The sequence below is a fragment of the Arachis duranensis genome, chromosome 9, assembly GCF_000817695.3.
Source record: "Arachis duranensis cultivar V14167 chromosome 9, aradu.V14167.gnm2.J7QH, whole genome shotgun sequence".
Classification (NCBI taxonomy): Eukaryota; Viridiplantae; Streptophyta; class Magnoliopsida; order Fabales; family Fabaceae; genus Arachis; species Arachis duranensis.
The window spans coordinates 23,031,228-23,043,735 of record NC_029780.3 but is presented as its reverse complement, the minus strand read 5'-3'; the positions used below and the strand labels follow the sequence as shown (position 1 = coordinate 23,043,735).

The window sequence follows — 12,508 nt, the reverse complement described above, 5'->3', positions numbered from 1 at the left end:
TGGTGTCAGACTGGGCGTTAAACGCCCAATTTGCTATCCTTACTGGCGCTTAAACGCCAGTAAGCTCGTCCTCCATGGTGTGCTATTTTTTATGCTATTTTTTTATTTTGCTTTAATTCTGCAGGTGTTTTTGTGACTTCACATGATCTTCAACCTAAAGAAAGCATATAATAACAATGGAAAATAAAATGAAAGAGTAATTAATATAGATAAATAACATTGGGTTGCCTCCCAATAAGCGCTTCTTTAATGTCAATAGCTTGACAGTGAGCTCTTACAAAGCTTCACAGATGCTCAGAGCATGATTGTGGCCTCCCAACACCAAACTTAGAGTTTGAGTGTGAGGCCTCTACTTGACTCTTTATTGAGAGAAGCTTTTCATGCTTCTTCTCTATATTTATAGAAGAAGATCCTTGAGTTCTAAACACAAGGTAGTCCTCATTCAATTGAAGGACTAACTCTCCTCTGTCCACATCAATCACAGCCTTTGCTGCGGCTAGGAAGGATCTTCCAAGGATGATGGATTCATCCTCATCCTTCCCAGTGTCTAGGATTATAAAGTCAGCAGGGACGTAATGGCCTTCAACCTTCAATAAGACATCCTCTACAAGTCCATAAGCCTGTTTCATTGATTTGTCTGCCATCTCTAGTGAGATTCTTGCAGCTTGTACCTCAAAGATCCCTAGTTTCTCCATTATAGAGAGTGGCATGAGGTTGATACCTGACCCTAGGTCACACAGAGCCTTTTCAAAGTTCATAGTGCCTATGGTGCAAGGTATTAAGAACTTTCCGAGATCCGGTTTCTTTTGAGGTAATGTCTGCTGAATCCATGTATTCAGTTCATTGATGAGCAATGAATGTTCATCCTCCCAAGTCTCATTACTAAATAAATTGGCATTCAGCTTCATGATTGGTCCTAGATACTGAGCAACTTGCTCTTTAATAGTGTCTTCGTCCTCTTCAGAGGAAGAATATTCATCAGAGCTCATGAATGACAATAGTAAGTTTAGTGGAATCTCCATGGTCTCTGTATGAGCCTCAGATTCCTCTGGTTCCTCAATAGGAAACTTATTATTGGTCAGTAGACGTCCCTTGAGGTCTTCCTCACTGGGAATCACTACCTTTTCACTCTCTCCAAATTCGGCCATTTTGGTTATAGTTATAGCCTTGCACTCTCTTTTGGGATTCTCTTCTGTATGGCTTGGGAGAGTACTAGGAGGAGTTTTAGTAACTCTTTTACTCAGCTGACCCACTTGTGCCTCCAAATTTCTGAGGGAGGACCTTGTTTCATTCATGAAACTGAGAGTGGTTTTAGATAGATCAGAGACTATGTTTGCTAAGCCTGAGAGGCTCTGTTCAGAATTCTCTGTCTGTTGCTGAGAAGATGATGGAAAAGGTTTGCTATTGCCAAACTTATTTCTCCCACCATTATTGTTGTTGAAGCCTTGTTGAGGCTTCTGTTGATCCTTCCATGAAAAATTTGGATGATTCCTCTATGAAGAATTATAGGTATTTCCATAGGATTCTCCCATGTAATTCACCTCTTTCATTGTAGGATTCTCAGGGTCATAAGCTTCTCCTTCAGAGGAGGCTTCTTTAGCACTGCCGGATGCAGCTTGCAATCCAATCAGATTATGAGAAATCATATTGACTTGCTGAGTCAATATTTTGTTCTGAGCCAATATGGCATTCAGAGTATTAATCTCAAGAACTTCTTTCTTCTGAGTCATCCTATTGTTCACGAAATTTCTTTCAGAAGTGTACATGAACTGGTTATTTGCAACCATCTCAATGAGTTCCTGGGCTTCTGCAGGTGTTTTCAGATGAAGAGATCCACCAGCAGAATGGTCTAATGACATCTTGGACAATTCAGACAGACCATCATAGAATATACATATGATGCTCCATTCTGGAAGCATGTCAGAAGGACACTTTTTGGTTAATTACTTGTATCTTTCCCAAGCTTCATATAGGGATTCACCTTCCTTTTGTTTGAAGGTTTGGACTTCCACTCTAAGCTTGCTCATCTTTTAAGATGGAAAGAATTTGGTCAAGAAAATATTGACCAACTTGTCCCAAGAGTTCAGGCTTTCTCTAGGTTGTGAGTCCAACCATGTTCTAGCTCTGTCTCTTACAGCAAAGGGAAAAAGCATAAGTCTGTAGACCTCAGGATCAACCCCATTGGTCTTAACAGTATCACAGATCTGCAAGAATTCAGCTAAAAACTGATGAGGATCTTCCGATGGAAGTCCATGAAACTTACAATTCTATTGTATTAGAGAAACTAAATGAGGCTTAAGCTCAAAGTTGTTTGCTCCAATGGTAGGAATTGAGATGCTTCTTCTATAGAAGTTGGAAGTTAGTGCAGTATAGTCACCAAGCATCTTCCTTGCATCTCTGGCATTGTTGTTGGGTTCGGCTGCCATGTCTGCTTCTTTTTCGAAATTCTTTGTAAGGTCCTCTCCGGAGTGTTGTGCTTTAGCTTCTCTTAGCTTCTTCTTCAGAGTCGTTTCAGGTTTAGGATCGGCTTCAACAAGAATGTTTTTATCCCTGTTTCTGCTCATATGAAAAAGAAGAGAACAAAAGGGAGTAGTGGAATCCTCTATGTCACAGTATAGAGATTCCTTGATGTGTCAGAAGAAAAGAAGAATAGAGGAATGAGGTAGAGAGAGAATGAGAAGAATTCGAACACAGAAGGAGAGGGAGGGTTCGAATTATAAGTAAAAGAGAAGTGTTAGCAAATAAATAGAAAGAGATGAGAGAGAGAGAGAGAGAGTATTCGAAAATTAAAACTAAAAAGATTTTTATAAAAAAGATTTTAGAACTAAAAAGATTTTTAATTAACTAATTGTTTTAGTTTTAATTAAAAAGATTTTTGAAAAAGTGGTTAGTGATTTTCGAAAATTGGAAGTGAAAACGTGGTTAGGTGGTTTTGAAAAAGATAAGAAATAGTAATTAGTTGAAAAAGATTTGAAAATAATTTTGAAAAGATAAGAAGTTAGAAAAAAGATTTTGAAATCAAAATTTAAAAAGATATGATTGGAAAAGATTTGATTGAAAAGATATGATTTTTAAAATTGATGACTTGACTAACAAGAAACTAAAAGATATGATTCTAAAATTCAAAGATTGAACCTTTCTTAACAAGAAAGTAACAAACTTGCAATTTTTTGAATCAAAACATTAATCACTGGTAATTCAAAGATAAGATTTTAAAATTATGAATTAAAATATGAAAATTTGAAAAAGTTTGAATTGGAAATGAAATTACCTCTCTTGTGTCATCCTGGTTTTAAACGCCCAGAATGATATCCATTCTGGCGTTTAACGCCCATGTGGCTGCCTCTTTGGGTGTTTAATGCCCTGCTAGATATCCTGGCTGGCATTAAACGCCAGGAATCCTTCCTTGCTGGGCGTTTTTCCAAACGCCCAGAATGCTGCCCATTCTGGCGTTTAACGCCCAGAATGGTACCTTTACTGGCGTTTTATTACCAGTGATCTCTTTTTCTCTGTGATTCTTCTGCTTTATGTTCTGAATTTTTATTTCTCTGTATTATTTACTTAAAAAGATATATATTTTTTTATTTTTAAATTTTTCATGAAGAGAGAGAAAAATAACAAAATGAAATAAAACATAAAAATGCAAGATCAAAACAAGTAATGCATGCAAGGACACTTTGAATGTCAAGATGAACACCAAGAACACTTTGAAGATCATGATGAACATCAAGGACATATTTTTGAAAATTTTTAAGAAAAAAAAGACATGCAAGACACCAAACTTAGAAATTTTGAATGTTCAAACACTATGATTTTGAAAATGCATACGAAAAATAACATAAAACATAAAACAAGAAAATCATGAGATTGAACAAAGGAAATCGTCAAGATCAACTTGAAGATCATAGAAGAACACAATGCATATTTTTTTGTTTTTATGATTTTATTAAATTTTTTTGTATTTTTGAAAATAAAAATAGAAAGCTTAAACATAAAATAAAATTACCCAATCTAAGCAACAAGATGACCCGTCAGTTGTCCAAACTCGAACAATCCCCGACAACGGCGCCAAAAACTTGGTGCACGAAATTGTGATCACACTTTTCACAACTCCGCGCAACTAACCAGCAAGTGCACTGGGTCGTCCAAGTAATACCTTATGTGAGTAAGGGTCGATCCCACGGAGATTGCCGGCTTGAAGCAAGCTATGGTCATCTTGTAAATCTTAGTCAGGCAGATTCAAATGTTTATGAGATATTGATAATTAAAAGATAAACAAAATGGAAATTAACATAGAGATACTTATGCGATTCATTGGTGGAAATTTCAGATAAGCGTTTGGAGATGCTTTGTTGCTTCTGAACCTCTGCTTTCCTACTGTCTTCATCCAATCAGGCGTCCTTCCTTCCATGGCAAGCTGTATGATCCTCTCAGTGAAAATGGTCTGGCTACGATTTCTGTACGGCTAATCAACTGTCGGATTTCTCATCTTGGATGAAAAATACCAGGCACAGCTACCGCATGGCTAATCATCTGTCGGTTCTCACTTGTGTCGGAATTGGATCCCTTGATCCTTTTGCACACTGTCATTGCGCCCAACAGTCGCGAGTTTGAAGCTCATCAATGTCATCTCATCCTAGATCCTACTCAGAATACCACAGACAAGGTTTAGACTTTTCGGATCTCAGGAATGCTGCCAATTGTTCTAACCTATACCACGAAGGTTCTAATCTCAGATTCGGATGCTCTGTTGTTAGGAAAGGCAATATGAATTCGTGGATCAGAAACCCAAGAGAATATACTCCGGCTGTCATCCAATGACTACGTTGAACATCATGTAGACCGTTTTGTGGTTGTCAGGCACGCAAATCTTGGCTAAGCGAGTAACGAAGATAGTTTGTGATTGTCACGGGTCACCCCCTTTATTCTGACTTAATTGAATTAAGTACGAGAGTATATCTTGGAGAAGAAGTAGGCGTGAATTGAAAGAAAAACAATAGTACTTGCATCAATTCATGAGGAACAACAGAGCTCCTCACCTTAATCTTTGAGGTGTAGAAACTCCACCGTAGAAAATACATAAGAGAAGAAGGTCTAGGCATGGCCGAATGGCCAACCTCCCTAATGGCATGAAAAATGATAAAAGGGTTCAAAGACCTCTAATACAATAGTAAAAAGTGCTATATATACTAAACTAGTTACTAGGGTTTACAGAAAATGAGTAGATAGTGCAGAAATCCACTTCCGGGGCCCACTTGGTGTGTGTTTGGGCTGAGCTTTGAAGCTTTCACGTGCATAGGCCATCCTTGGAGTTAAACACCAGCTTGGATGCCAGTTTGGGCGTTTAACTCCAGTTCTGGTGCCAGTTCCGGCGTTTTACGCCAGAAAAGGGTCTTTGGTGGGCGTTTGGACGCCAGTTTAGGCCATCAAATCTTGGGCAAAGTATGGACTATTATACATTGCTGGAAAGTTCAAGATGTCTACTTTCCAACGCAGTTGAGAGTGCACCAATTGGGCTTCTGTAGCTCCAAAAAATCCACTTCGAGTACAGGGAGGTCAGAATCTAACAACATCTGCAGTCCTTTCTCAGCCTCTGAATAAGATTTTTGCTCAGGTCCCTCAATTTCAGTTAGAAAATACTTGAAATCACAAAAAATCACACAAACTCATAGTAAAGTCCAGAAATGTGATTTTTGCATAAAAACTAATACAAATATACTAAAAAGTAACCAGAACCACTAAAAACTATCTAAAAACTGCCAAAAAGCGTATAAATTATCTGCTCATCAACCCACTCCAAATGCAGAAGGCGGCGTCCCCCCATGCCAAACCAAGTGTCGTATGGGCTACTTGGGGGCTCATTCAGGTCTACCAGTAGCTGGGACTCAGGAACCTGGGACAGCACATTTGCTGGTTGTGGCCTTTAATCTGGAGGCTCGGCCAAGTTGGTGACGTTTCTGTTTGCCATCCTACACATGCATCGGTTCAACCATGCCAACGCAGCTGTGCCCTGGGTATAGCTACCTATGTCATCAAGTCTCACCACAAATGGCAACCACCGAAGGTGGACCCGATTACCACTCTTGTCCATGAACAGCTGTATCGACAGAAGCATCATAATATACGCACGTACATATATGCGCACGGTCTCCTCGGAAGCATCAGCTGGTAACACCCTGAAGCACTCATGGAACCATGTGAAGTAGACCGTGTATAACTTTCTCTTATCTGGTGGCGGAAGCTCACCAAATAACTCCCAGAACCACTCCCACGCCGATCTAGCCCCCTCGATGTGTAGGTGGAAGTCAGTCATGCACCCAGAAATAGGCTGGCCATCCACGGGCAGCCCCAGCTGATATGCCACATCATGGAGTGTGATAGTACACTCTCCGAATGGCATATGGAAATTGTGGGTCTCAAGCCGCCACCTCTCGATAAATGCGCTGACCAGAGGCTCATCTAACCAGAACTAATACGCGTTTAGCCTAGCCAGGTGGTACAACCCAGCCCTCTCCAAGTAAGGTATGATCCTATCATTTAACGGCATATTCTGTTGCCTACAAACGCTATAAATACATCAGGTTGGCTGCATATTCAGAAATAAAGAACACCTGATTAATTCTAACACTAACATCACCAAACCATAATTTATGTTTCAAGACATAAACTGCCAAGGTTTTAAAATTACAAATTTACCATCTACAATTTAAATTTTAAATTTCAAATTTTGATTTTTAAAACCTAGACTAAACTAAGGTTCTATTTTTCTAATGAATAAATAACTTTTTTAAGATTAAATAAAATATACAAATATCATCCAATTGAAAGAGAATAAAGAGACTTACCTCTTCCTTGATGGTTCCAGCTACATGAGCAACACCGTTGAGCTGGTACAACCGCCTTTCATCTTCTATTGTTCTACTTAACGGAACTGCTCCAAGAATATCTTCTGCCTTCTCTCTACTTTCTCTCTCTAAGTCCCTATCAAAACTCATCAAATGAAATACGCTACACACTCATGCAGTTTTTATAGTGAGCCACTCTCTTCATAATCTGCTACAGGGTTTCGTGGAATACGCTTTGGGCCCATCTGTTCATAAACCGCTATAGGGTGTAGTGGTTTATGTGTTTGCAGCTTCTCAACATAATCTGCAATAGGGTGTAGCAGATTACGTGTATTCAGATTCCGCGTTAGGGTGTCGCATATTACATATAATTGGGTTTGTTGCATTTGCGTCTGGATTTTCAGAATGTTGTATTTGTGTAACACTTTTTCCAATTTATTTTATTTATGTGAATTATATAGAATTTTTAACTTATCCTACTCAAAAAACCTAGCGCAGTAACAAAATTAATAAAGCCTAAACACCTTAACTAATTATTTACTGAATATAAAAGAGGAAAAAAACAATAACCTCAAAATTCAAACCTCCACCTATGTGCCAAGTCACATTTAGTCTGTTGATATCTCCATCGCGAATATATTATTAGGGAACATATGTACTTCAGGAACTTGAACTTAAGCTATTATAAAAGTTACAAAATTCTTAAAAACTATTCAAACGAACGAAAATCTTGGATGTTGAGACCCAAATTTAAAAATTTGCATGTATCTCGGATACTGATTCCCTGATAAGCATTTATACGTATCTCGGCCGCTCAATACCCATTTTTCCGTTTAACATGTATCTCAGATACACTCTAGATACGCCATTCGTTGTTGTGTTACATGATGGGTACTCAACACCTGAGATATGCTTACTTTTGAATTTACTCCTCATTATTGAGATGTGATACTTTGTGCATTTAGGCAATTACTTTATATTTTAAGCATTTTTGTAATTTCTATATTTATTTAATATAAATAAAAAATTTGATAAATTATGACACAAAAATTTATAAAATCAAACTATTTTTATAAAAAGATCGTAAGGGACAAAAGTTTCCGTTGGCTAAGAAGATAAGAATTTTCATAAATAAAAAAATTAAATAATATTTTTTTAATTATTATTTTCATGTGAAATAGTTTAATTTTTTACTAATAATTAATTTTAACATTCGTTATCTAAAATTTAAAAAAGTTTAATGTGTATACTTTTATATTTAATTAGGTATTAAATCTGTTGCACAAATAAAAATAATTAATTTTTATGGTTGTTATTTAAAAATAATATTTTTTTCTTTATCTATATAAAAATATAATTAGATTAGTATAAAAAATTTATATTGATAATTATAAAATTAACTCAAAATTATTTTTAAAAAAATAATTAAATCTTGATTCTAATTATTAATCACAACATTAGTATTTTCTTCAAATTATATGAAATGAATATTTAAATGAAGAGAAGTAAAAATATAAATTAGAAAGATAAGCGATAAAAATTTAAAATTTAATAAAAAATAAAAAAATATGAATAGAAATTGAAAGAAAAAACAGAGAGAAAGATATAGAAGAAGGAGAGTGGAGTTTGTTAATTTTAGAAAAAATAATTTATTTTAATTATAATGAAAGAATATCTCGTAATACATGTTGGTTTGTCAAATTAGTAATACAAAATATAAATTATAAGTCATACATAGAGTGAGAAGGGTAGAGAGAAATAGAGAATGAGAGAGAGGTAGATAAGATGATGTAGGATTGGAGTTTATTAATTTTGGAAGAAAATATTTTCTCTTAAATGAGAGTGTCATGTGACTATTAGTGATAATGTATTGATTGTTCACGAATTTATGCACTTCTTGAAAAATAAGAGATTCGGGGATGAATAACTAGCGTTAAAAGTAGATATGAGCAAAGCTTACGAATGGGTTAAATAGAAATTCGTTTGGGCTATTATGGAGAAATTGAGTTTTTGTAGAAGGTGGGTGGAGTGAATGAAGGAATGTGTAACAACCATTTCCTACTCTGTTGCTATGGATTGGAATAACAACATCATGGTCACTTTAAGCCACGTAGAGGATTGCGACAAAGCAACCCCCTTTTCCCTATCTGTTCACCAGAATACGTTTGAATTACAGATATCCTTACATTACTCATCTATTTTTTGTAGATGACTCAATTATATTCAGTAAGGAAACACCCCAAATATGTGCTAATATAGCCAAAATTCTACAATCTTATAGTGAGGTGAGTGGACAAGTAGTTAATCTACAAAAATCATCCTTATTTTCCAGTAAAAATACCATTCCTAAAATCCGAGATACTTTATCTGATATTCTCAACATTCCCATGTTGGGAACCAAGATAAATACTTAAGTCTACTCTCAGTGATATAGAGATCGAAGAAGGCAACCTTCAATTATATTAAAGATCGGGTGGCGAAGAAATTACAGTACTGAAAAAAATTCCTCTTATCAGCCAGCGACAGAGAAACATTGATTAAATCCATAGCCACTGCCATTTCGATATATATGTTGGGGTGTTTCAAGTTGCCTGAGACTCTTATAGAGAAAATACAGCGTATGATAATTAGATTCTAATGGGGACAAAAGGAGAATGAAAGAAGACAACACTGAATTAGCTGGGATATAATCTGTAGACCTCAAACTCAAAAAAAATTAAATTTCAAGGATTTTAAAAACCTTTAATCTAGCTTTGCTAGGAAAACAAAGCTGAAGAATCATCTCTCAACCTCACTCTCTATTGAGTAAAGTGCTAAAAGCAAATACTTTAGATACACTTCCTTTTTGAGGATAGAGATAGGCTACAATCCTTCATGGGGGTGGTGCAGTGTTTTGGAAGGGCGGAAAATTTTTGAAGAAGGTTGTCTATGGAGAATAGGACGAGGTGAAAAAGTCAGGGTCTTTGAGGATAGATGGTTAAAATATGTTGATCCTAACTCAATTCACAGTAATACTACTTTCAACAATCGAGTTGAATGAGTTTCATAGCTAATAGACCACAACAAATAATGGCGAAGTGAAATTATAGAAGCAATATTTTAGCCAAACATTACATGGATTATTTTACAAGCTCTAATAAGCGAAGGGGAAGATTTGCTAACCTGGCCAGCAGAGCGAATTTGACAGTAATCTGTTCAATCTGGTTACACCTATGCTTTCAGAATACTTCACGATCCACCAGAATTATAACCAGAAATTTGTCAACAGAAAAAAATATGGCGAGCTCTTTAGAAGATCTAATGCCCTCGTAAAGCTAAAAATTTTCTCTGGCCTACTCTTCACAATGGTCTTCCAGTGCAGTAAAATTTGAACCGCCAATTCTCAACAGTTTCGCCACAATATCCTAGATGTCCAAATTCTTTTGAATCGGTGATCTACTGTTTGGCCTCTTGCTCTTAGTCAAGACAAGTATGGCATTTGCCAAGGATCCAACCATAAAAATAGCAGGGGATGATGACATATTCTAAAAATGGTGGGCGCATGTGAGTGGAAGGATGATGAGAGAAGATGGAGGAAATAAAAAAATAGCAAAAGCAGTTTTCATCCTCTACCAAATCTAAAAAGTGCGTAATATGAAGATAAGAGCTTTTCTCCTTTTAAAATTTTTTCCATAACATATAAGATAAAAGAGAAATTTGCTATAAAGACGCTACATTGATGAAGTAATTATTGAATTTTTATTTTTGATTATCTTAAAATAAGTAAGATGGAAGTATTCCGTTTTAATTTTTTATTGTGCTATCTAAAATTGAACCAACTCTATTTATTGTTTAATCTTTTAATTAATAATATTATATTCTACTTTTAAAAAAAATTTCATTTAAGAAGCCTCCAAATAAGATAGCTGCACTTCAAAACCAAAGAAACAATGATGATAAGTGGTGGCTTTTGTTCCATGTCATCTCCACCTCTTTTAAATCTTGTTCAATTATATTTTCTCATTTTTGACTTTTTTTAGATATTTCTAATTTTTCTCCCACCTACTTTTGTTTTCATAATAATTGATCCACCTTTTAATACTTTTTCGTTTGTGAAGAAAGATCACTAATATATTAACAATATAACTAATTAAATATATATTTCATAAACAAAAACTTAAATGATTAAAACCTTTTAAACATCACATAATTAATTATATATATAATACTATTGATAGACTCAACGTATATGATGTATTTTTGTAATTTAAATATTAGCACTTTTTTTCTCAACAAATATATTTAAGATTATTATAATTATAATTAAGAAAACAATAAAACAAATTTGCAATAAAAAATAAATTTTAAATATTCTTAATATTGAATAGATCCAAATTTTAAAGTTTAATGACAAATCAAACATATACCTTAGAAGCATATTCTAAATAACGAAACTACCAATCATGCTAGTAATATTTAAATAATAATACCTTTATAATTTTTATACAATATTCTGTGTAGAGTCTAGTCGGGGTTTGTTAGCAACCACATCTCTTTACCTTTTTTTTTTCAAATTTTAAATCCATTCTCAAATCAAAATCGCATCTTCTAAAATAAGAGTATTTAAAATCGATTCAATTTAAACAAAATCAATTAACCAATAATTCTGCTAAAAAGATAATAAAAAATCTTGATAATATGTACAATGAGTAGGTTATTTAGCTCAATAAAAATAAAAAATAAAAATTACTTCACAAATGATCTTAAATCCAAAAATTCCTATCCAATTATTTCAAAAATATATATCAACATGCTGTGTAAAAAACCTAATTTTCAAATGGAGAGCGATAAGAGCGGGGGAGAACCTTTGAGGGTGACAGATAGCGAGGTAGCCGGCCATACCGGCGGAAGCAATAAAGGGGAGAGCGGGGGAGGGCATGCATCAGGTGAAAAGGAGGGGATTAAAGGATACAGTAACAAGACTCAAAGTCAAAGAGTATTGTTTAGAGATAAAGTTGTTGGTGCTTCAGCAAGGAGAGTTTTGGAGGTTGCTGATTCTCTTGATGGGGATAAGATGGCTACAGTAATTGGTAAGCAAGGTGACTCGGAGATACTAACATTGACGTTCACGGAAGAAGCAAAAGAGATATTGGCAGAGCCCTATAAAGATGCCATCGTGATCAAAGTTCTTGAAAAGAGTTTTAGCTATACGGCGATCACGCACAGGTTTAAAAGTGTCTGGAGAACGAAAGGAGGATATGAGGTACTAGATATCAGTTTTGGCTATTTCTTAGTCAAATTTGATCTCTTGGAGGATCGAGAAAAAGTTCTCCTTGGAGGACCGTGGATGATTAGTGGCAGTTATGTTGCGGTTAAACCTTGGAGTTCTTCATTCAGACATTGTGAAAACACATTTGGGTCTACCATGATTTGGATAAGGATCACAGGTTTAAACATTAACTACTATCAAGAGAAAGCCATGAAAATGATTGCGTCAGCGGTTGGAAAACCGATCCGCATCGACTTAGCCACAAAGTCTACGGAGAAGGAAAAATATGCAAGAGCATTGTGTGCAAATCAAATTGAGACTTCCAATCATAAAGAGAATTCAAGTTGATGGTCATATGTATGACATAGAATATGAGCACTTGAATTTAATTTGTGAAAAATGTAGCAGCTTTGGG

General features: G+C 35.3%; 1 non-coding gene across 1 annotated transcript; it reads left to right on the top strand.

The window, feature by feature from the left end:
- Positions 1-1,913: 1,913 nt before the first annotated feature.
- LOC127742002 (small nucleolar RNA R71) lies at positions 1,914-2,021 on the top strand. The gene has a single exon (XR_008003189.1). It is a non-coding gene; the product is annotated as a small nucleolar RNA R71 (small nucleolar RNA).
- Positions 2,022-12,508: the final 10,487 nt, after the last annotated feature.